This window comes from Diplotaxodon limnothrissa, linkage group LG7, assembly GCF_057381915.1.
Source record: "Diplotaxodon limnothrissa isolate DT_005_m linkage group LG7, D_limnothrissa_male_GT1.1, whole genome shotgun sequence".
NCBI classification, from domain to species: domain Eukaryota; kingdom Metazoa; phylum Chordata; class Actinopteri; order Cichliformes; family Cichlidae; genus Diplotaxodon; species Diplotaxodon limnothrissa.
The window spans coordinates 49,749,460-49,771,588 of record NC_140602.1 but is presented as its reverse complement, the minus strand read 5'-3'; the positions used below and the strand labels follow the sequence as shown (position 1 = coordinate 49,771,588).

General features: G+C 41.6%; 1 protein-coding gene across 2 annotated transcripts in view; it reads right to left on the bottom strand.

Moving 5' to 3' along the window:
* znf462 (zinc finger protein 462) overlaps positions 1-18,510 on the bottom strand; it is a 54,821-nt gene extending 36,311 nt beyond the window's left edge. The window contains exon 1 of one of the 2 annotated variants that reach the window (XM_085359829.1): positions 18,356-18,510. The gene's annotated coding sequence lies outside the window, so the exon portion shown is untranslated. Of the gene's footprint in view, positions 1-11,700; positions 12,360-18,355 lie in introns of those variants that run through there. The other variant, XM_085359830.1, reaches the window with a different exon arrangement.
* Between the last annotated feature and the right edge of the window lie 3,619 nt (positions 18,511-22,129).

Below are 22,129 nucleotides of genomic sequence, written 5' to 3'. Positions count from 1 at the left end.
TAGACCTTTTTCTTACTCATTCAGCGTGCTGCAGCACCCAACACCGGTACAACAACATCACCAGCGGAGCTTTAAATATTCACAGTTAGCTACCACTTTAGCAAGCAGTAGTATATCGAAAATAATGGAAGAGACAGTGTACAAAATGTACCTGCAGTTGCAAGATTATATGCATTCAGCAGAAAACCATGCTGAGCTGTTGCTGCTTAACAGCAACTTGCCAAGACTGTTAAGTTTACACCTAAAACATCAAAAACCTTGCATCAACTTGGACATATCGGGCGTACAGCAGACTGCAGTGACTCTCACTAATAGAAGATTAGTTCACCCAAGTGAAATCTTTGCTTTATTTTATGGGGGTTTTTTTCCACAAGGAGTCAAATTTTGCAGCTCTTTGCTATGATTGTTTTATCATAAAGCCACAGAGCCACAAGAGACAAGACATCTGCTGCACACCACTACAAAACAAGCAGGTTCATAACCAGCAGCGTCTGCATGCTGGCACACTGACTCTGTGAAAATAACTCATATTTATATCCAATGATAGGTTTTCACAAGGATGACAAAAAGACTGCCTTTACAAAAAAAAAAAAAAGAAAGAAAAAAATCAGTAATCTCTTCTTCAACATTTTCCTCTCAGTAGTCTATACACACCTGTCTTTTGAACATTATTCATGAAATATGGCAGGTTGCGGCAGAGTGCTGCTGCAATAGAAAGATTTAATCAAGAGTATTAAACAATATGATATTCAGCCAAAAAGAATGAATCTGACAATGAGAACTTAAATTCCAACGTTTATCTCACAAGTTTGCCGTCAATCTTGATATATGCTTGCTTTTTTCTTTAAAGAGTTGGTCATACCAGATTTTGACTTTTAAGTTTGTTAGAATTACACAACTTGGGTTTTTTTTCTGAAATATTTCATTTTCATTTATATGTGCACATTTCAATAAGTCACTGGCAGAAGATAAAGAAATGAGGGGAGGCTCGAGGGTTCTGCACAGTACTATATAAATCACTGTAACTAGAACCTGAGTTGAATTGAAACAAAGTGAAGCTGCAAGCACATCATGCACACCGACATACAGCTGAAATAAACCTTTTTATTAGTTTATCTGTTTACTGATTGTTTGAACTGTGAAATCCAAGGAGAGCATGACCATCAAAATCTCTCTATGAATTTTAACCCACTTTTCCCTGCATATCATGTCAGGTTCTGTGATATGTTTATGCCTTCTTGCACACACAGCATGTTTAAGATGTCTACCCAGAGACTTTGAATGTTCTTCAATTCAGGGGACTATGAAGGCCACTCCAAAGCTTCAGCCTGAGTTTCTTTAAGTAGGTCATGCTAGATTTTAAAGGTATGCTTTGGAAACTCGTCTCGATGTGGGAACCGGTCTCTTTTCAGTTTCACATTTATTTTTATTTTTTTTGAATGACTGCACGACTGACGCATCCAGACTGTTCTATATTTAAGTGCAATCCAATCGTCCTCATATCTGTGCAGTGTTGTCTGTTGCAATGGGTTACAGACAATGCTAAAGCAGAATATTTCTTCTCCCAAGCTAAACAATTGGCAAGCTATACGCAATTTAATCTTCATGCGTCCACCGTTTTCCAAAATAACGTGCTTTTGCAGGTGTTTTGCATGCTTCCCATGTCGATTTTTGTGAGGTTTCCTGATGACTCTTCCGTGTAGACCCTGTTTTTGCAAGCAGCTCTATACAGAGGAATGGTGCCCCGATCTCATGTGGGAAGGTTCAGCTGACACATTCAATACAGATTTTGCTTTTTGCATTTTTCTAAGTCCCGACTTCCTCTGTTAAGAGAAACTACTCACCGGGCTTTTTTTTCAGATCCTCAATTATTAATTCAAATGACGATTCTTGAGCCATCTTGACAAGTCAATGACTGTCTAGTTATTCCCTAAAGCCTTTGGTAGTTGTGTTTGGGGTTTTTTCCACATGAAGAAAGTTTAAAAATGTAGTCAAATTTAGTCAAACACAACTGCAGCACTGTGAGGCCAAATGAACAAATGGATCAGACACTTGGGAGAATTATGACTGGCATATAATATGTAAGAAAATTTTAACTGCAGCTGTAACTTTTCATCTTGGTTTTAATTCAGGCAATACTTTTTAAACGATACCACCATTGTGTCCTCAGGCTTTCAAGCTTGTCTGATGAATTTAACTGTTAATCCTATCAGCTCTAAAAGATGTTGCTGACAGGCACCGTTTAAATAACAATAATGGGCTACAAATAACAGGATTTGATATTTAACAGAATTCTAAGTAGTGGATGAGTATGGGTCAGTTCATCATTTATTATCGAATTATGCCTTAAGCATTTTTCCCCCCTGCTCCTTTGCATGCTTTCCCGCTCATCTTTAATGGAACATATTTTAAGTTTAGTAAACATTGAACTACAACATTTGTTTCTGAATGGGGCACTTCTACTTACATGTCTAAATCGACACAGATAAAATATAAAAATCAAGCATGTATGTATACAGACTGCTTCTGCAAACATTAGTGAAAGAATGGGTCACTCTCAGGAGTGAATTCCACCTTGGTACCATGAAAGGATGCCACCTGTGTAACAAGCCCAGTCGTGAAAGTGAAAGCGACTGGGAAATGACAGCAAGTCAGACATGAAGTGATAGGCCGTGTAAAAGCACAGAGAGGGATCAGGGGATGTTGAGTGTGCAGAGGTTGCTGACTTCCTGCAGAGTCGGTTGCCACAGACCTCCAAACTTCATGTGGCCTTGAGATCATCTCCATGTGTAGAAAGCTTCATGGAATGAATTTCCATGGCTGAGCAGCTGCATCCAAGCCTTACGTCACCAAGTGCAATGCAAAGCGTTGGATGCAGTGGTGTAAAGCACTGCATCCGCCACTGGACTCTAGAGCAGTGGAGATGTGCTCTCTGGAGTGACGAATCACTCTTCTCCATCTGGCAACCAAATGGAAGAGTCTGGGTTTGGCAGTTGCCATGAGAACGCGACTTGTCTGACTGCACTTTGCCAAGTGTAGAGTTTGGTGGAGGGGAGCAGGGGGGTTAACGGTGTGGGGTTGTTTTTCAGAAGTTGGGCTCGTCCCTTTAGTTCCAATGAAAGAAACTCTTCATGCTTCAGCACACCAAGACATTTTAGACAATGTCATGCCTCCAACATTGTAGGAACAGTTTGGGAAGCATCAGCGCACCAAACGCAGCATCCATAAAATCATGGATGAGTTTGGTGTAGAAGAACTTGACTGGCCTGAGTCCTGATCTCAACCCATGGAACACCTCTGGGATGACTCAAGTTTATACAGGAATGAGGGCATTGTGAATGAATGTATGGTTCATGATTTTGCTTGGAAAAAGAAAAAGGATTTTGTCTCCATTTTCATCTCAGTACATACACATTAAATTTTTTTTTTTTAGAAGACCTCTTTCCTGCCTAACAGTTCCTTAACATTGCAAGTCAGTCTTTATAAGTGGAGGCTCAAATTATCTTCGTGAAATCAACTGATGCAAGTGTGGGTCAAGTCAAGCAGCAGCAGGAAATATTTATTTTGGCACCAAACTGTTAAACCTTTTCTTTACCTGATACTGTGAGACTTTGAAACCAGAAAACCAACAATGTAAGGCCTCAGATTCATTTTTTGTGGTCATATTACACCTGTTCACGCACTGTAATCATTAGACGGAGTATTAGATCCCGTTGGTCTTTTATTGTTAAATTATTTACCAGCTGTTTTGACACAAACAGGAAAACCAGCTCGGCTGATGTAAAGCAGTAGTGACTTAATGAAGCTTGGCAGTTTGATGATGATGAACCATATTTAAATGGACAAACTTGATTTGGTGCCTAATGTGGTGGAGAACAGTTAAATAAAAAAAATAAAAAAAAACATCTGAAGCTCCTATTTAAATTAGACTGAAACTGCCTGAAAGCAAATATTTGATGCTTAATTAAATAATTCAAGCAAAAATGCCAGTGTATATACCGTGACGATTTGCTGACTTGCTCGATCATATTTGAGATTATATTGCCTGAAAACAATGCAACCAATCTAAAAAATGTCACAATTTGCTTTTAAGAAACTGGAAAAGGTCCTTCTCACTTTTTTCTAACAACCTTGTAGACTAGAGATCGCCTAAAAGTGAAACAAATAATGGTTGTTATCTTTCAGCAATGTGCACACAAAAGTAGGGGGTATATTAATATATTAAGAGCTCATGTTACCTGGCATATGTATGTTGAAAAGAGCAAAACTGAAATGGACAGCTTTAATGAACCGAACATCCGAGAACTTTTTTTTTTTTTTTTTTTTTTAAATCTCTACAGACTTGTCAGGAGCACCTTTAAACAAACAGCCTTGTTGCTTACCAATCGGACATGGTACATACAGATGGACAATGGGATAAATCATGAATCAGTACCATGGTGTTGGAAGACTTGTTACAGCAAGTCTGATTTGCTTCAGCTGCTCCTTACAACTTAAAGGATTTAAAGGATCTGCTAATTTGGTCAGAGGGCCCGGTGGCGCCAGTGTCCGGCAGCCTCGCCTCTGTCAGTGCGCCCCAGGGTGGCTGTGGTTACAATGTAGCTTGCCATCACCAGTGTGCGAATGTGTGTGTGAATGGGTGGGTGACTGGATATGTAAAGCGCTTTGGGGTCCTTAGGGACTAGTAAAGCGCTATATAAATACAGGCCATTTACCATTTACCATAATTTCTCACTGTCAGATACAACAGGGCACCTTAAATGCCTTATAGAGTCCATGTGGGTTTGATTAGATTATGGCAGCACTTAATAGACCAACATCATACTAGGCAGAGGTGATTAGAAGCTACTAAACTATAGACAACATTGACTAGTTCCCCTTTTATTAAAAAAATTGAGTTAATTGTTTAATGGGAAGCACTTTACAGACAGCATTTAAGCTTTTTAAATTATGACAGTTCCACTTAAACTTGCATGCGTTTGAACGTAAAGGCAAAATAACAAAGCGCAAACGACAACCCAGTTTTTGGAAAAACACAAAGCTCCCACTAGCACTGAGACTGCTCAGTTGCATATAGAGCCACCACAGACACTGACTAGATGGTCAGGACAACTGACTCACTCCTTCCACATCTGTGGGAAATCTTAACATACTATTTTTATATTTTTGTTAGGGCTTTAGCAAATCCCATTAAAACGTATCCGTTAAAAAAGGCCTGTTCTGTGATGACTACCTTTTCCACCTTAACACAGCTCCCTACTCAACTATTAACAACCATTGCTGCTTTTACCATGTGTGCGCTCATGGCGTCAGAGCGAAAAAATGGTCCTTGAGCGACCTATTGTAGCAAGAACCAACACAAGAGCTAAAAGAGAGCAATCATTGGATTTCAGAATTTTCACATGGCTCAAAATAAATTGATTTGTTGTATAACGGGTGCATTTAGAAAAAAGTTACTCTTTAAGATAAAACACTTTATTGTGAGGCCCAATAAATATGGAGCTGATATATCGTACGATATTAGCTTTTAGACGATATTTCAATTTTGGCTTTTATAATGGGCGATAAATGAAAATTTTGAAAGTACATAAAAGACGAGAGAAACACCCTTCAACCATGCTATAAGTGTTGATATTAACACCACAAACGACAACCAGCGGCCCGTATACTGGATTTTCTTAATAATCAAATATCGTTATCGGTTTTAAAAATCCTGCATTTTGGGGGGTTTCGTTTATTTTTTCCAAATTTTTTAAATTAATGCATTGCAGTAGCGAAAACTGATTTGCTAAACGTTCATCGTAATGACTCAAAAAGGTGATATGTCACTGATATGTTGACAGCGTATCATAATAGCAGGTAAAATGTTATTTTAAAGAAAGGTTAACAGTGTTAACAGTGTGATAAAGCCACACATTTATCAGTTAATTTAATTTGTTAGGGTCAGCAAACACAGGATGCTACAGGCCCTGAGACAGCAACCAAAGGGCAGCCAGGAAGCATAATTAACATTTGTACTGTCAGCTTACATGCACCCATATGCGTCTAAATTTACTGCACTGCACACACACACACAACAATCACAAAGATTACACAGCATAACATCCTAAAATACAATGTGCAGAGTTCCAGCAGCAACTTGTCTCAGACTTTTCGTGGTGTAGCTTCACCTGAAGGTCTCAACAAACAATAAAACCATGGGGTGTGAATATGCCACAGCGCATTAATCCCCTGAAAAGGATCAAGAATTACTTTGCATGAGCGTTGAAAGTTGCCTTGGTTCATTTTGGAAGGGTGCCCTCAAATACAACCTAGAAATATAAGTCGGGCTTGAAGAACGAAAAAAATTTGCATGCAGCTTAGAGTTTTGTTGCTGCACAGTTGAAGTTTTATCTGTTGGCAGTGTAGCAGATAACAACACTGGCTCAAAACAGAAAGGCTTGTCCAACCTGACTGACCTTCTCAGTCCAATCACAGAAGATTTAACATACTGAAAGACAGAAAAAACACTGTATAGTAGTTTCCTTTTGCATAGTAAAACTCTAATGTAGAGATCCTGCATGTAGGGGCTGTGCATCGCTAATGTGGGATTGATTACTGATTGCTTGCACCTAAAGTTGCGATGTGCTTGTTGGTTCAACACTTAATCTAATGTGTTTCAACAACCACATGATTGTTTCTATTAAATCTGTTGCCATCATTGATGGTGCACATTGGAGGACTCTTGGCAACTTATCATGCAGAGTGATTGCATTTGTTTTTAGTCAAATGTCTCACCTACTGTTTTGGTATTTAATGCAATTTCTATTTCTCACTTCAGTAATCAGTTCAAACCTGGCATGACTTTTAACATGAAACAGTCCTTATTTTAGCACGGGACACTGTCATTGTATTTAGCTAAAAGTAACTGTGTGAAAGTGCAACCTCAGAGCTAACTCTTTCCCACCAATGTAGTCAGTGTTCAAACAATGTGATGATTTCCACCAAAAAAACAAAAAGAAAAAACTGGTGCCCAAAATCTGTCACCAGTGTGGCACCACAAAAAAGTGTTGAGTCCAAAGGTGGAATAATTCATCATTAACTATGGAAGGGTTTTTTTTCCTACATTCAGCACCAGTTTAAATGACTGGATAGACCCAATAAGTGGGTGTGTTCAAATGTTTGACAGGTACCAACAAGCATGCAACTGGTTTTAGAAACTGATGAAGTGAAAGCTGGTTCTGAAAGACACCAAACGCTCCGCACTTGCACAGCTGCACCAATCCAAAGTTGGAAGAGATGTAATAGATGAAGTAATGAAGTAATCTCTTTTGTAACATATTTGTTACTAGTTTACAGCTTTGGGCACAAAAAAGGCACTAATAAATAACACAAAAGTGCTTCCAAATAATATTAGCACCAAATCATTATGGTGGATGACCACTGTTTGCTTTTGAAACAGTACCAGTGCTTAAGCATACTTTCTTTCTGGTTTGTAGAATGCCCTGAGCAACTTCAGCAGTCTTCCTGTGAATTTAGACTGCTTCAGCCTCTTCATGTAATCCCAGGCTTACTCAATGTTGTTGAGGTCTGGACTCTGGAGTGAGGTGGGGGTGGGGTGGAATGAGGTAAGTGTGCACTACCGTCTGTTGCAGAACTCCTTGTTCTTCTTGTTGCAGAAGATAGCTCGTTTATGCTCTGGCTGTATATTTGGGGAGCTGCAGGATATATTTGGGACTTGCTCAGATATCCCGACTGATTTCACAGTCTGGAGTTCTTGAATAGAAATACCAAAACAGAAAGTAGCAACCCCATATATTATACTCAAATTGGTGCTCCTGCTACTTTGGCAGTGTTGATAATTAAAACAATGACATTGATAGGTTTAAGCAACCTGAATCTGACAGATATTTATCTTGCCACTATATTACTGATGAGCATATCTGTCTCGTTACAACAGCTTGTGCGATAAGAGCAGTTAGTTGGACACTGACCTCATTCTTCTGTGCCTGTGATCAGAGCACAGAGCTTCCTTAAATGACGTGATCACATGATCCAACTCATTTGAGGAAGTCTGAATGTGCCGAGATGAAACATCGATCCCACCTGGCCGATCAATGAACCAGGCCTTTTCAGAGAAGATGTGAGGAATCAATAATGTTCAGTATGAACATTTTGTCATAACATTCATCAGACATCTGCTGGAATTGAATGAAAGGGATGGGGAAGGGTATGAAAGGCAACAGAAAAAGGGCTGAAAATACATCAGCAATGCCACCACGCAATGCTCTGCCTGTCGAGCATTAGCATATATTTGAACTTAAATATTCTCTGTCACATTTCTGTTCAGTTTTAGTTTTGGTTCTAAGAAGACAGTGTTTTTTTTTTAATAACAGCGCGGTTTGACCAGCATTATTACTCAGTTTAGGAAAAACCAAAAAAAGAAAAAAAATACCATAATAGTCATGGCATTTATATCATGTTTCAAATGAATCAGCCAACTCTGCAGAGTCTAAAAGTCACAAACATCTTCCAGAACACCAGAAATCCACCACATTGTCATGAGATATGATCAGCTATCTGACTAATAACTAAAGGAGAAGTCACAAAGTCAATGTGTTTTCAGACCACACCCATCTTTAAACACGGCTATAATACTGACCTCAGCTACCCACCTGTACATGGTGCCATCATGCTGACAAAATCTGTCGTCAGGCACACAGACCTATAAACACATGCCAAAGTACCCAGGAGTGGCCTTTCTACTAGTTCTGGCTCTTTTGGGCTACATTTTGCAACGGAGCCCTAAACACCAAAGCCTGAAAACAACACCATAATCACCATTGTGGCTGATAAAAATGCTGGGCGTAAAATCTGAGAAGAGATCTGTTTCAGGAGGTATATGGCATTCAAAAAAAAAAAATAAATATATATATATATATATATATATATATATTCTCCTGAGATTCTCCTGCCTTCCTAAAGTCAGTTTTTTCCAAAGACCCCAGGTTTTGACCTGCACTCTGAAACGTACCACTCCTCCATATTTGGCAAGTAAGATCAAAACATTCAACCTTGATTTCATCGGACCACAAGTTCCATTTCCTGTCATGGGAATTAACCACATGCTTGCAACATTAAAATGTGCCTTTTGGAGAAGAGAAATCTTCATGCCGCTGCCCCGCAGAGAGTTCAGAAGTGTGCAGAACACATGAATCTCTTGCTAACTGCATGTTGTGGACAGACTCTGCTATATAGTCCTTCAGATATTTTTAGCTTGCTGCTGGCCTCTTGGTAGTTTTTCCTTTTGAGCTTCCTCTTTATAAGTGTCCATCATAGGAAGATGACCTGATCTACATGTGGTCCTCATGGTTCTATAATTCCTTCCATGACATCCATCTATGCTGTGTTTCAGAGAAAACCTTCATCTAATTTTTTACCTTTTTTCCCCCCATCTGAAACGTTACTTTTTTAGCATGCAGGCTCTTTATGCTTATTAACTGCACTATTTTGACGTTGGAAAAATCAGCTTTTTCTAATCAGAATGAACACAAGCAACACTGGACCGTACATCAGCACAAGTCTCAAAAACAGCAGACAAAGCAGAAGTAGCCCATTTTTGCATAGACAAACAGCAGTCATTTGTGTCTAAACTTTAACTGCAATTGAGCAGAATGAATGAAAAGCAGTGAAGATTTTTGTGAACATCCAGCTCAGTAATCCTGGTTTGTGTCAGAGAGACTGCTAAATGCAGGTGCAGAGCCTTTCAGACGCTGCAATCCAGCAAGCTTTGCTGATCTGCCGCAGCCTGACCTTCACGAGTGTCACATTCAAAGGGCGTAAAAGAGAAACAACTCATCGCAGCAGGATCAGGCAACCCTTAAGGATTCTGGGTAACTGAGAAGATCATGTAGGCTAACCGCCATACCGTTAAGATGACTAAAGGGAAACCAAATGAAACACAAAGATATGTTTTTCTAGTGTCAGTTGATAAAGGTTTAGAAAATCGTTACTGCTCTTCAAACTGATTGCTATTGCAATACACTGCACGCAGTTACAATAGTATCACAATACAGCATGATATCTGTGTAACTAAAGAAGAACAAACAACGTTAAAAAACTGCAAAAGCCCGAATTGTGATGTTATTCAGTGGCTTCTTCACATTTTCCCTCTGTGAGTTTTACTTCTAAACCGCAAGTTAGTTAACTTTTTTGCAAGCGGCACCGTATCAGTTATAATGCACCAACTCTGAACAATAAAACTGGAGGAACAAGTTTTTTTTATACAATTATTAATACTGGCCTGCACATTTATATTGAAATCGTGCTGAAAGAGGAAGCTCAAGAATACAACATCTGGTCCCAACTCGCCACACGGTCAAGACATTAAACAAAAGGAAGACACGCCACCTTTGTAATAAATGTCAGCAACGCCCCCCCAGTCCAGAGATTTTGATCTCTGGACCTCAAAGTATTTGAGTGACTGAAGCCTTCAAGCAAATCCTCACATCAAAAAGAGGAAAGTTGGAATTCTTTTAGCACGGCACCTAGTTGGAATGCTATGATGAGCCCAGAATAACTTTCTCTTTCAAAAAAACTAGAAGGAAAAAAAATCAAACAAACACATGCACATTTATAGCAAAAAGCTTGACCAAGAACAAGTAAACATAAACTGAACCACGAAAACAGTTTCAAATGCAGACCTCAATAAGAAGAATAAAAGAAAATATCAAGCATACTTTTTCTTCTTCCTGTTTTTACTTTCTAGTTTATGTCAGTCATGTATAATACAAGGTCAGACAGCGCCTGGATCAGCCTGTCTCTCTGACACGTTACCTGACATCACCCATCACCAGTCACTTGGCCTTTTCCATTTAACATCAGTGTACTTGCTGACCTCTATATAGACTTACTTTGCAAAGCAAGACATTCCCTTTGTCAATCAAAAGACATCCAACTTGCCAAATCCATGTCTCTCTAAAGCTGCATTTGAACAAAAAAAAAAAAAAAAAAAAAGCAAAAGAAGAAGAAGAAGAAGAAGAAGAAGAAGCAGCTGGCCATCATGGCACAAGTAACCTTGCACCAAGGGTAGCCTTTGTGCTTAGCAAAGGGCTCAGATTGTTCCTTCTGAACAGGAGGACGACTGCAGAGCACTCAGTAGTAACATTTGGTCCTTTTTTTTGCACAGATGATAATGACCGAGCAGATTAGGAAGGGACAAGCATTAATGGTTATCTGCTGTGAGGCTGCCGTCTTCAGGTTGTCATGGTGAAAACTAACCAATAAGAAAAAAAAAATACAAGTCCACTTAATATGCAGCGCTGACACTCTTTTAAATCTCGTGAATTTGCGTTTTAATCACGAGCCTGAGAGATATTTATGTGACCTTCAAGGCTGAAAGCAGCAAAAAAAGGGTCTGGTAAATCCCTCAGCTTGAGCCTGCTGGGTGTGAAGGTTAGATACCGAGATACCGAACACTCTTACACAGACACTTTCTTCATTCCTACAAACGAAGCCAAAACATAAATCCCAACTGATTCCTTCCTAACCTGTTACAGGTCTGTTTAAAGCTAAAAAGCACCAAAATATATATTTTTAAATAGCTATTAATAGAAATCAGAACCCGGGAGATCAAGTAGGACAGCAGATTAGAAGATAAGAAACAGAAGCAAGCAGACACAAACATGGCTCGAGTCCTCTGCCTTCTTTTAGTATAGTCACCTCACTTGGCTGCTCTCTCGTCTCTCTCTCTCGAGGCTGACAGAATTATCTTCTGCATCAGAGCTGAGGCTGGGCCAACGCTCAGCACAGAGGACTCCATTTCACACAGCCAGCCCCACAGTGGCCAAGGAGACACGCAGCCAATCATGCTGGAGAATCAGTGGTATGGCCATCCACCATTTTGTGCTCCTCAAGGTCTTTGACTGTCCTGCTCAGCTGAGTGGAGCTGCCTCTGCTTGCTCTGCTATCTTGTTACACAGATGGAAGTGTTTAACTTTAAGAGCGCAGACCTGAGCAAGCTGCTTCCCCTCCTGTCGGTTCCTCTGCACGCTGTCATTGCAGTCAGCGAGAAAAGCAGAAGTGAAAAGCGTGGTTTTGTGAACTGCAAAGATGGCCTCCTGCGAACCTGCCTTTTGCTGTTCTTCCGAGGGTGAAGACAAGAGCCCAGATCTGATTGTCGTGCATCTAAAACGTGGCTCCTTCGACCGCCCGGTCGAGTACACTTTAGAGGCGATGTCGCGTCCTGAACCTTCTGCGAGCGACATCATACTTATATGGGCGACCTAACGTGGTCTAATCAAGATTTCCATGAAAGAGGTTAGAGCTTCTTTTCTACACTGAAAAGCATAAGAGAGGAAAACTTGGGGCAACCCTCAGCAACACGATTAAATATTCCATCCAAAAATGATTAAGTGCACAATTTAATTAATAGCCTCAGGCGTGATTATTTTTACAATTTTATATGGGAATAAGTAGATATTTTTGGTTTTCTCGAGAGGTTTCTTCCCTTGAGCTTAAAAGAGAAAAAAAAAATCCTGACAAAAGATGTGGTGTACACAAGTAGGCTAGAGCAAAAAAAAAAAGAAGTTGTTCTGCACACAACACATAAGTCAGACACATGAGCCTGAAGACATGCTTGAGTCAGATCTCTCCAAAGTGAAACATAAGGGTTCATGGGCTAAACAAACAAGAGTGGGGCAAGTGAAGGACAGATCTTGGAGAGAAACCAGGAAGTGTTTTTCCACAAGGACAATTAGGTCCAGGAAACCTTGCATTCCGTGCAGCCTTGAAGCCCATCTCTCCTAGGAAACCATTTCCTGACGTAAATCAATCCACTGCTGTCTCAGATAAATCGGCATCATCTCACAAAAATTGTCCATAAATGACCCCGAAGTTTTGCTCTTGAGGTACCAAACTTTACAATCGAGGGAAATGTTTAGTATAACTGAAATGCCTACTTACTGTCAGGAAAATTACCCTCAGCTGGAGGCTGAGGCTGGAGGCAACAGGAATTTTACTCCTGTTTTTCCATTTTACACATCAAAATGCCTTTTGGTTGTATTCTATTCGCCCAATTCACAAAAAAAGTAAGGAAAGGGGGGGAAAGGATTACATGAAAGGACTGCAAGATGCACTGAAGGGTTTCTTGTAAGTAGTGCTCAGTGGACAAATGCCAGAAAAGCTTGCAATGCTGACTTCCTTGTAAGCCTGACATGGCAGTTACTACAGTTACAAGGACTGGGTGAGGTTACAAGCTAGCCAGGATGGAGTGTTTCACAGTGACCATGAGAGGACACAGGAAGAAGCTGAAAAAAAAAGGGGGGGGGGGGGGGTGTCAGAAAAATTCAAAAGCCAGCTGCAGGAAACACTGCAAACAAACTCTGTGAAGGTTCAAAGTTTTTTAAGAAGAAAAGAAGGTAGGTTCCTCTCCAGACCTGCTAAACCAACCTCTTGAGTCAACTCAACAAGTTTGAGAAGGGAAAGATGAGACCCATCAATATTAACTTACCACTGAGACCTCCTTTCCAAGCTCTTAAATATTTAATCGTCCTTGGACAGTTCTGTTGCTTCGGAGGCTGAGCCACTGTGGATCCCATCTACAAGACCACTCCTGTTTCTGCTCAATGAAGGCCTTGTCTGGTGGCACCACACTGCCCAAGGAACGGGCGTCTCCAAAGAATTTTTCTCTCCTTTTTTTTTTTTCCTCCCCACCACAGGCAGCTCGAGACTGACAGAGCTGGTTCACTGTGTCTTAGCAGAGAACAGCACAAATCCTGAATTTAGGCTGGAAACCTGAGGACGCCGTGTAGACTGCTTAATTTATCCCACCAGACGAGCTGTCTCTTCAGCACGGCCACTTTAGACCTTGAATTTCAACAAAACGAGTCCCTCACACGCCTAAAATATGCACCCTGAAAAGATCAGCAGATCTAGATAAAGGTAGGGCACAACTGCAAGCTTCACTGAGCTACACAAGCATTTTTTTCTCTTCCTCGGGACACAGTTGAATTGTTGATGTTCTGATGGAAAGCAGAGAGGAGGAACCAGTTTTGCAGCAGTATAACGTCGCAACTGACAACAGAAACTGGAATGACACCTCTAAGAAGCTACTTCCTTGTTCCACTTAAACCCTGACATGATATTGCCTTTTAGTTCTTCAAATATACCCGCTACAGTTAAACAGCATTAAATTATTCAGATGGGCAGAGCAGGTTTGGGCATATTGTAAGAGCATGCATGTGTTTGGTGGCTACTTATGAAGGCAGGAAGGTCAGGAGAAAATAGTGAGGGGTTTTTTCCCCCCTTGCAGCTGTGCTGTGATGACTGTGGTGTTTTGGATCTACACTTGCAGCCTGGCCCTGCTGCTACACTTGCATCTTGTGAGCCATGCATCACGTCAAGAAAGCACTCACTGGAGCATTTCAATTTGCTTTTGTGCGTCTCCTTAGCCTTCTTCAGTGCCCCAGGTAGAGAAGAATGGAGACGTGCATCACCCAGTGTGAGTGAGTGAGTGAGAGATGGAGGGAGGGGAGGGAAGGACAGAGAGAGAGAGCAGCTGTATGCATGTATGTGTGTTTGTGTGTGTAGAGGGGGGTGATGAGCTTCATGACCACTTCCTCCGAGCGTTCAAACCATCACAGAAGTCTCTCTTGTTTGATCCTCCGTCCTCTCTGTCAAGCTTTTCTAACATAATCCTGAAATACCTTGCAAACAAATCCAGTTATGTAATTCCTCCCCCCGCCACCTTAAAGCTGAGCTATGGTAACACTGAGTATTAAAATTTTCTTTCTATGCCGCGCTAAAATTCAAACAGTTTAATACGAGCGTGCGCTACATGCAAATATTCAGTCAGACAGAAAGTGGTCCATCAAAAAAATAAAATAAAACCCAAAACACTACTGTCTGCTGCACCACATCACAAGTGAGAGGGGGACCCGATCAGAGATGATCTTGATCTGCTTTTCAGACCATTTATTACTAAACAAACAACAGCACTGCCCAACTGCCATTCTCCACTTCAAACTTAATGCAAATTAAGGCAACATTCGCTGGAATTACTACAGGTCCTGGAGGTGTAGTCTCTTTAGAACAAACAGTAATCGAGCAGTGGAGGTCACAGTGTCACGGCGTTTGGTCGGGACTTTCAGAATAAAACAGGAAGAGTGAGACAACAGGAAGAAGGGAATGCGCATTGGGACATTCAGCGATAGCCTTTCAGTCCAACATGATGGTGCACATCTGCTCGTGTCATCACATGACTTCAGTTAAATCTTAGAAGATCATTCAGAAACATGCAGCTCAAAGACCCAACACATGTGCTCCCACACAGCCCTGCCCCAAGGTTTTCTGTACGTCACTGGTGATGATTACACCAGCAGAGAAATGCTTTTGTAGACACGAAGCGAGCAGAAGAGTGAAACACTAAACAGAGCAGCAGAAAAGTCCAAGATCAAATTTGAGTAGAGCATTCTGGCTCTGTGAAATTCTTAGTTTAGTCTCAGAAATACAAGCAGGAAAGGGGCACAAGATGTTTCCTCTTATTTACAGTCTAAATTCCAAGCCTATTTTGTTTACCAGCACACTAGTTTCCACTTACAAAATACATATTTCCCAAGGAAAGATTGATTTTCTTATGGGCGTTACAGATAGTTGCCTTCCAGGCTATGTAAAAATACAGGAGCCACTTTAAGGACCCTGCGTTGTTCAGTTTTTAATTCATATGTGTGGCACATATATATGTTACTGCCACACATGAGTGTCATTTGCCGAATTATAACAAAGAAATTCCTACAGGGAACTTCAGGGGCCCTCACGCAGTCCAGGGGGCTTTGGTATATGACTATAGGTCACCCGCCAGCGTAGTACGAATAGGCCACGAATGTGCTGGAGACTTGTGAAAGTTATTACAGGAACTGCAAGTGCAAAGAGAAGCACACTCTGAGCGGGAACAAAACACTGCGATCACGGGGGCTTGTTTCTGCAGAACATCCACCATCCACCTGACTGCATCCATTGCATTGCAGCGATGCAAATGTGTCGCCGCAGCAGATTCCTGCCCGTCTCTGTCCTCTATTGGCTCCTCCTCGAGAACCTGTTTGCCCTGCCACGCCGGGGAGAAGGAGCCTCGCCACCATTTTGATTGCTCCTCTCAGCCCCGGCATTGTCGCAGCACAGTGTGTCAAGCTCACAGTCTCCTTGTCAGCAAGATTTCACACAGTGGCCAGGGGAACTGCAGAGCGTAGCACAACCTCACACACTCCCTCTCTCTCCTTCTCTGTCACACACACACACACACACACACACACACAGAACATCTACCCACACACAGACAAACACACTACAGCTTTCAAGCCCCCCACCCCCACACTCTCCTGCCAGGCTGGTCAACAGACACCTTTTGGATATAATGTGTGAAAAGTCACCCAAGGCTTGCAGAGCGAACGCGGAGCGCATTGCAACCGAGAGGCTGTTAATAAATGACCAACAACCTCAATCGCAAGTCTAAAATAAGTTTTCCAAAAGGACCCAGAATCTCAAATAAGTCCCAAATAAGTCTGTAGAGCCTTACAGTAACGTGCACAGTGGAGGCTCCTGCTTCCTTTGCAAATTATGGGGAAGCCATAAGGGAGCAAAATTTAAAGCACATTCATGACAGTATCTGAACCCTCGTCTGACCAGAGCACGGAGTAAAAAAAGAAGAAGAAAAAAAAGAATCATCTTGAGAACTTCCTTTAAGAAACTGTTTGCGACAGTCATTACTTCACCCTCACACACTCAACCAGAAGAGAGAGAAGAGAGCGAGAGAGCATGTGTGTGTGTGTGTGTGTGTGTGTGTGTTGACTCCACTTTTTGTTGAACATTAACTACTTGCATGGTCAAAACACTGCATTATTGAGCCTTAGGATTCCTGTCTCATCCATGTGCTCCCCCCCAGCCAATCACAAGCGCACACTTTCCAGAAGCCTCAGCAGTACATCTCTAGCAAAAATAAAGAAATAGTTGAAAAGCAAGTTTTTCAAATCAAGATGACTTAAACAAGCAAGCCAGGGGTTAAAAATGAAGAAGTTAACCTCGAAAGGCCCCCCACACACACAAACACACACACTGGAGGATCTAACCTCACTTTTTAGAGTTCTTCTGCTTCCTCTTAGACTAAAACTTCCGAGCTGAAAACGAAGCAGAAGAGGAGGAAGAAGAGGATGTGGCCGAGCTTTTCTTTTTTTAACCCCCCCCCCTTTCTCTCTCTTTCTTTCTTTTTCTAAACACAACCTTTGTTCTGGCGTGAGGTGGGGGGGAGGTGGGGGGAGATCCTGCCTATCTGACTCCAGGGCTCTCCTTGGATACTCATCTGCCTTCCTCCATTTTATGGTGAAGCCCTCACTAGTGTGACATACCTGACTTGAGACCAGTGACAGCAAATAGACATCCAAAACAGTGCAAGGGCACATGCGGGTTAAGAGTGTAGCAAGAAGCACCCAAGAAGAAAAGCAAAAGGAGGACCAAAAAAACCCGTTTGAATTAAAAAAAAAAACATCTAAAAAGAAAGAGCAGAAGAAGAAGCCACACTGCGCTTTTAAATTGATTTCACGACCAGCAAGACGTGTAGTAGCTCCAGCACTGTGGACTCAAAAATCGCCACCACGTTAAGGTTTCCTTTTTAAAAATTGAGAGAAGCAAGGGGAGGTGGAGAGCGCATATAGCCTCCACACAGTGGACATGGCTTTTCATGGTGTGTGTGTGTGTGTGTGAGACTGGACCAGCGGCTATGCCAGCTCCACTGTGTCGCTAATGGAGGCTGGTTGGTAAAGGAGAGCAATCCGTGCAATGGCTTCTCCATGAAGCTAACGCGCAACAACACGCACGGCCGAAGAGAGGGGGGGGTGCACAGCCGGGGCCAATAATTCCCCTGACCAGACATGTCAGAATAACAAAACACTGGCGCTCCGGTGCTGCCGAAACACGCAGGCGAGCCTCTTTACACCGCCGCGTCCATTTCCTTGTGTCACTTTGACAACAAACCGAAAGGCGACATAGCGAGGAAGCGCTAGGCTGGTTAGGATATTAACTGGGAAGCGAGAAGACCCACTTGACTTTGGCTGCACGGGTGCCAGCAAGAGCGACCACCCGATTAAAAAAGAGAGAGAGAGGAGAAAATCTCGCCCCGACTTCCTTCTCAGTGGTAGCATGGACCTCGACTACAAAAAAAAGGGGGAGAAACGAGGGGAGATCAGCTCTTTCCAGGTCATTCACGAGGCGCTCTCCAAATTATATCCCATGATCTACCATACCGACGTTCTCGCAGACCTTGAAAGCTCAGCCGAAATCTTGACGAAACTGGAAATATAGAGCAAGAGCACACACAAAAAAAACTCACTGGTACAATCTTCTCCTCAAGCGATCCTCCCAAAAGTTGTCCTCCGTATTTCATGCGTGCGCTCGGTCGGTCTAGTGGATGATCGCCATCTTTCCTGCTTCTCCTTTGCTGCAGCTGCAGATGACCTGAGATCCGTCTGTCTCTGAATAATGAGCAACCACACAGACAAGGAAGACAATCTGCAAAGCAGGCTACACAAAGAAGTTTGGGAGACTAGCAAGCACCAGAGGGTGCACAAGAGTTTACGATGAGACGAGGGAGCATCAGCAGGATGGACAACGTCTGTGCCTGAGAAGCTCATCCTTCATCTAGACTGAAGTCAGATAGTCTGCAAAGCCTTATCAAGCGACGCAGACCACCACCAGATACATGCGGCCACCGTCAATTTTATATAGGGTTGCATACCATGTCTGCAACGTCATGAGGTTATCTGCAGTTCACTTTGGTGGTGATGCTGCTTCCCAAGTCAACCAAACACACAGATAGACACATAGATACACAGATTCACTATACACACCCCGATATTAAAAGATAGATATAATTTAAACTGTATATTTTTACACATCCCAATATATATAAAATATAGAATATAAAAAAATCTCCCAGTGACTGACAAACAAAAGGTTTATTGTTTTCATCCAAATAATAAAAAATCAAGAATTCAAAGTATTCTATTTAAATTAAATTAAACAATTAATTATATATAATTCTATATATGTATATTAGATTTAATATTTTTTAATATATATTTTATGCTTGATTGATAGTCAGAAAAAAAAAAGGTAAATGGCTGATGAGATGCAGTTTTCTGTCACTTCCCTGTTACTGTAGACATGCGGCATGCAGGCTGCTGCTGCTGCTGCTGTGTCCACCAGCCACTAACAAAGGAGGGAGCCCAAGACAAAAGGTGCTGGGTCCTGCTCAGATGTATGTCAGTGTAAACGGTGGGTGGGTGAGTGGGTGGGTGGGGGTTTGAGCGGCAGGAAGGGCACGCATGGGTGGGTGGGTGGTGAGAAGAAGAGTCTACCTTGAGTGGTTGAGTAACTACAATGTGAGCGGGGAAATGTGTCTCCCTCCATGACTTTTTGTTGGGAAGAAGTGTATATTTTTACCTGTTATGTATGGGCTTTCTTTTAAATCGATGCTGTTTACATTATATCTCTGCACAATATTTCTGATATGGCAACAGCTTATTGTCACACACTGCATGTCTGAATATTTAAAAGCTTTGTATGATGTCAGGCACTTTGATTTTTCACATAAATGCAGTTGCAGCTGCAGAATTGGGCTGAAGTTGCAAGTATTTGCTTTAAAGCAAGCGTCTTTTGTCATTGGTAGTTTTTACTTATCAGTTAACCTAAAATGAAATGAAATCATTTTTTAAAAACTTTATTAAAAATGGAGATCTGTGTTTGGTTCGGCAGCAGTTAGGTGGCTCTGTGTATCTTGGAGACCTTGTTGTGGTTCTTCAGTGGATTTAGGCTGTCTCGTTTGCTTCTGTTTTTTCATGTAATCCCAGTCTGATTCCATGTTGTTGATATCAGGGCCCTGGGGGGGAGGGGGGGCAGGGTAGGGGGTAATACCATCTGTTTCTGGACTCTTTGTTCTTCTTGTTGTTGAAGATCTTTGGTGCAAGCACTGTGTGTAAGCCATGCATTATACAAACCACCCAATAAAACTCAATTTCCTTTCATTGCATCTACTTGACTACACTTGTATATGTGTAAATGGTGGTAAAACATGCTTATTAATACTGTACAGTATATGTAATAGTTGCACTATGTTCATCTAAAGGCCGATGTGATTACTCTTTAATACTCACGCAGAGTAATTACTTCACTCTACATGATGTGCACAAGGAGATTGGTTGTTTGTTGTTTTGTCTTTTCAAGACAGAAGACAGAAAAGCCCATCTGCCCTGATTGTTCAAACAAAGATCTGAGATGTTCTGTGTGCTTCAAGGTTTTATTCATTAAGCAAAAAAAGGGGGGGGGGGGGGAGTAGTTTGGATTCCAGAAACTTTTCCTTTCCTGTGACATTCAAACCCACAAAAAACCTCAGCCACAAATCTTGCGAGCATGCTCACTGGTGATTGTTGCCTGATTTACAGGCAGAGACACAGAGAGGAATTAAATTTGTGTAAGATACAGACGTAGTTAATCATGTTTGACAAGTGTTGATGTTGCCTCTTGCGAGGTTCGGTTATGAATTATGGATTGTGGAATGCATTTTTTTTTGTCTTGAATTTAATAGAAAGCTTGGGTTAGCAAATTATATTCAGTCACTCTTTCTATCACCATCGCCGCTGCTCGTGTCACCAGAGCTAATGCTCGAGTAGATTCTCTGCAACACTACTAAGCAGTGTGATACAAGTGGTGTCTAAAATGTGACACCTTGTGAGCTGAGTCATGTGCAAATATGAAATGTATACAGTGCTTATAAGCATAAGGTGACAGATGGAAACAGGACTCGGCCTTTGTTAATGCACTTCCATTGTGCCAGTTCTTCTGTCGCCGTGACGTACATAGCCCCATGTATTTCCCAAACACTGTGGCAAATGATCATTTGGCCCAAAAGTGACTTCCCCCTCCTTCAGGGTTATTGCTCATAACCTGTGTTATATATTTTCTTTTTAAGTCAGAGCATCTCAAAGAAAAAGAAACACACACACAAACAGAAAAGGCCTAAGATATTCATACCAAGCATTTTTGATGTCTCAACAGATCTTTGAAGGAATGTCTCTGGAGTAAAAGACTTGTGAAATATACACACCTGCGCAGATGAACACACACTCTGTTGACAGTGAGTCCTTTGGGTGCCAGGTAGCAGCCGGGGTTTATCACGCTGCTTGGACATATGGCTGCTGCGGCAAATCTGATTAATATGGGATGGCCAGGAGACCAGCGTGCAGCGTGGGACAGACTGCGCCAGGACATCCCCACTGGTCCGGCCTCCCCCTCACACCGTGCCAGGCCTCCACCCGGCGCAGCTAAAAACAGACCCGTCGTCAGGGATTCAGATGGTCTGAGCAGTGGGAGAGCGGGAGCAGAGGAGGTGTTGTACAGATTTAGAAGGTGACCGATGACTTTTTGGATACGCTTACATCAGCGTGCCACCATTTCAGTGTAAATATTTACTGCTAATTAAAAACGAGGGTCTTCAGTTAATTCAGTCAATTATTTCTTAAGAGTTTTGCAAATAAAAAGAATCAGTTTAACAGATATTTTGTGTTGTATATGTTCTTAAATGCTTTTAGGAGTCTTTTGGAACTCAAAAACACTTAAATTGAGTCCTACAGCATTTGGGTCAGCAAAAGTTGCTAGATATGTGACCACACATAGACGGAGGTGATACAAGCGGATAAAGTGATTGCTGCTGTTACGGGACTTTTCATGGACATCTACCTTCAGCTACAGGTCTAAACATGCTGCCTGTGTCCTCTTAAATTCTCATTTTTCCCCTTTCACAGCATAACAGCACACGTACGTTCACAATGAGCACAACAAAGTGCACACGAACTGTTTGTGCCGGTTCTGTCGTGACGTAATTTTGTTGTAATCAAGCAGGCAATGAAATAATTATTTCAGTTGTCGGACAGATTTTTAAATATGTACTCCGTTTAAATGTACGAGATTATGATGAAAGAAAAAGAAACTCATACAGTTTCTTTCTGTATGTATTTCCCAGAATAACTTCTTTTAAACTGTCATTGCATTTTTGATATATCTCTTAAATTACAAAACACACCATTACAATGTGTATAAAGTGGAAATA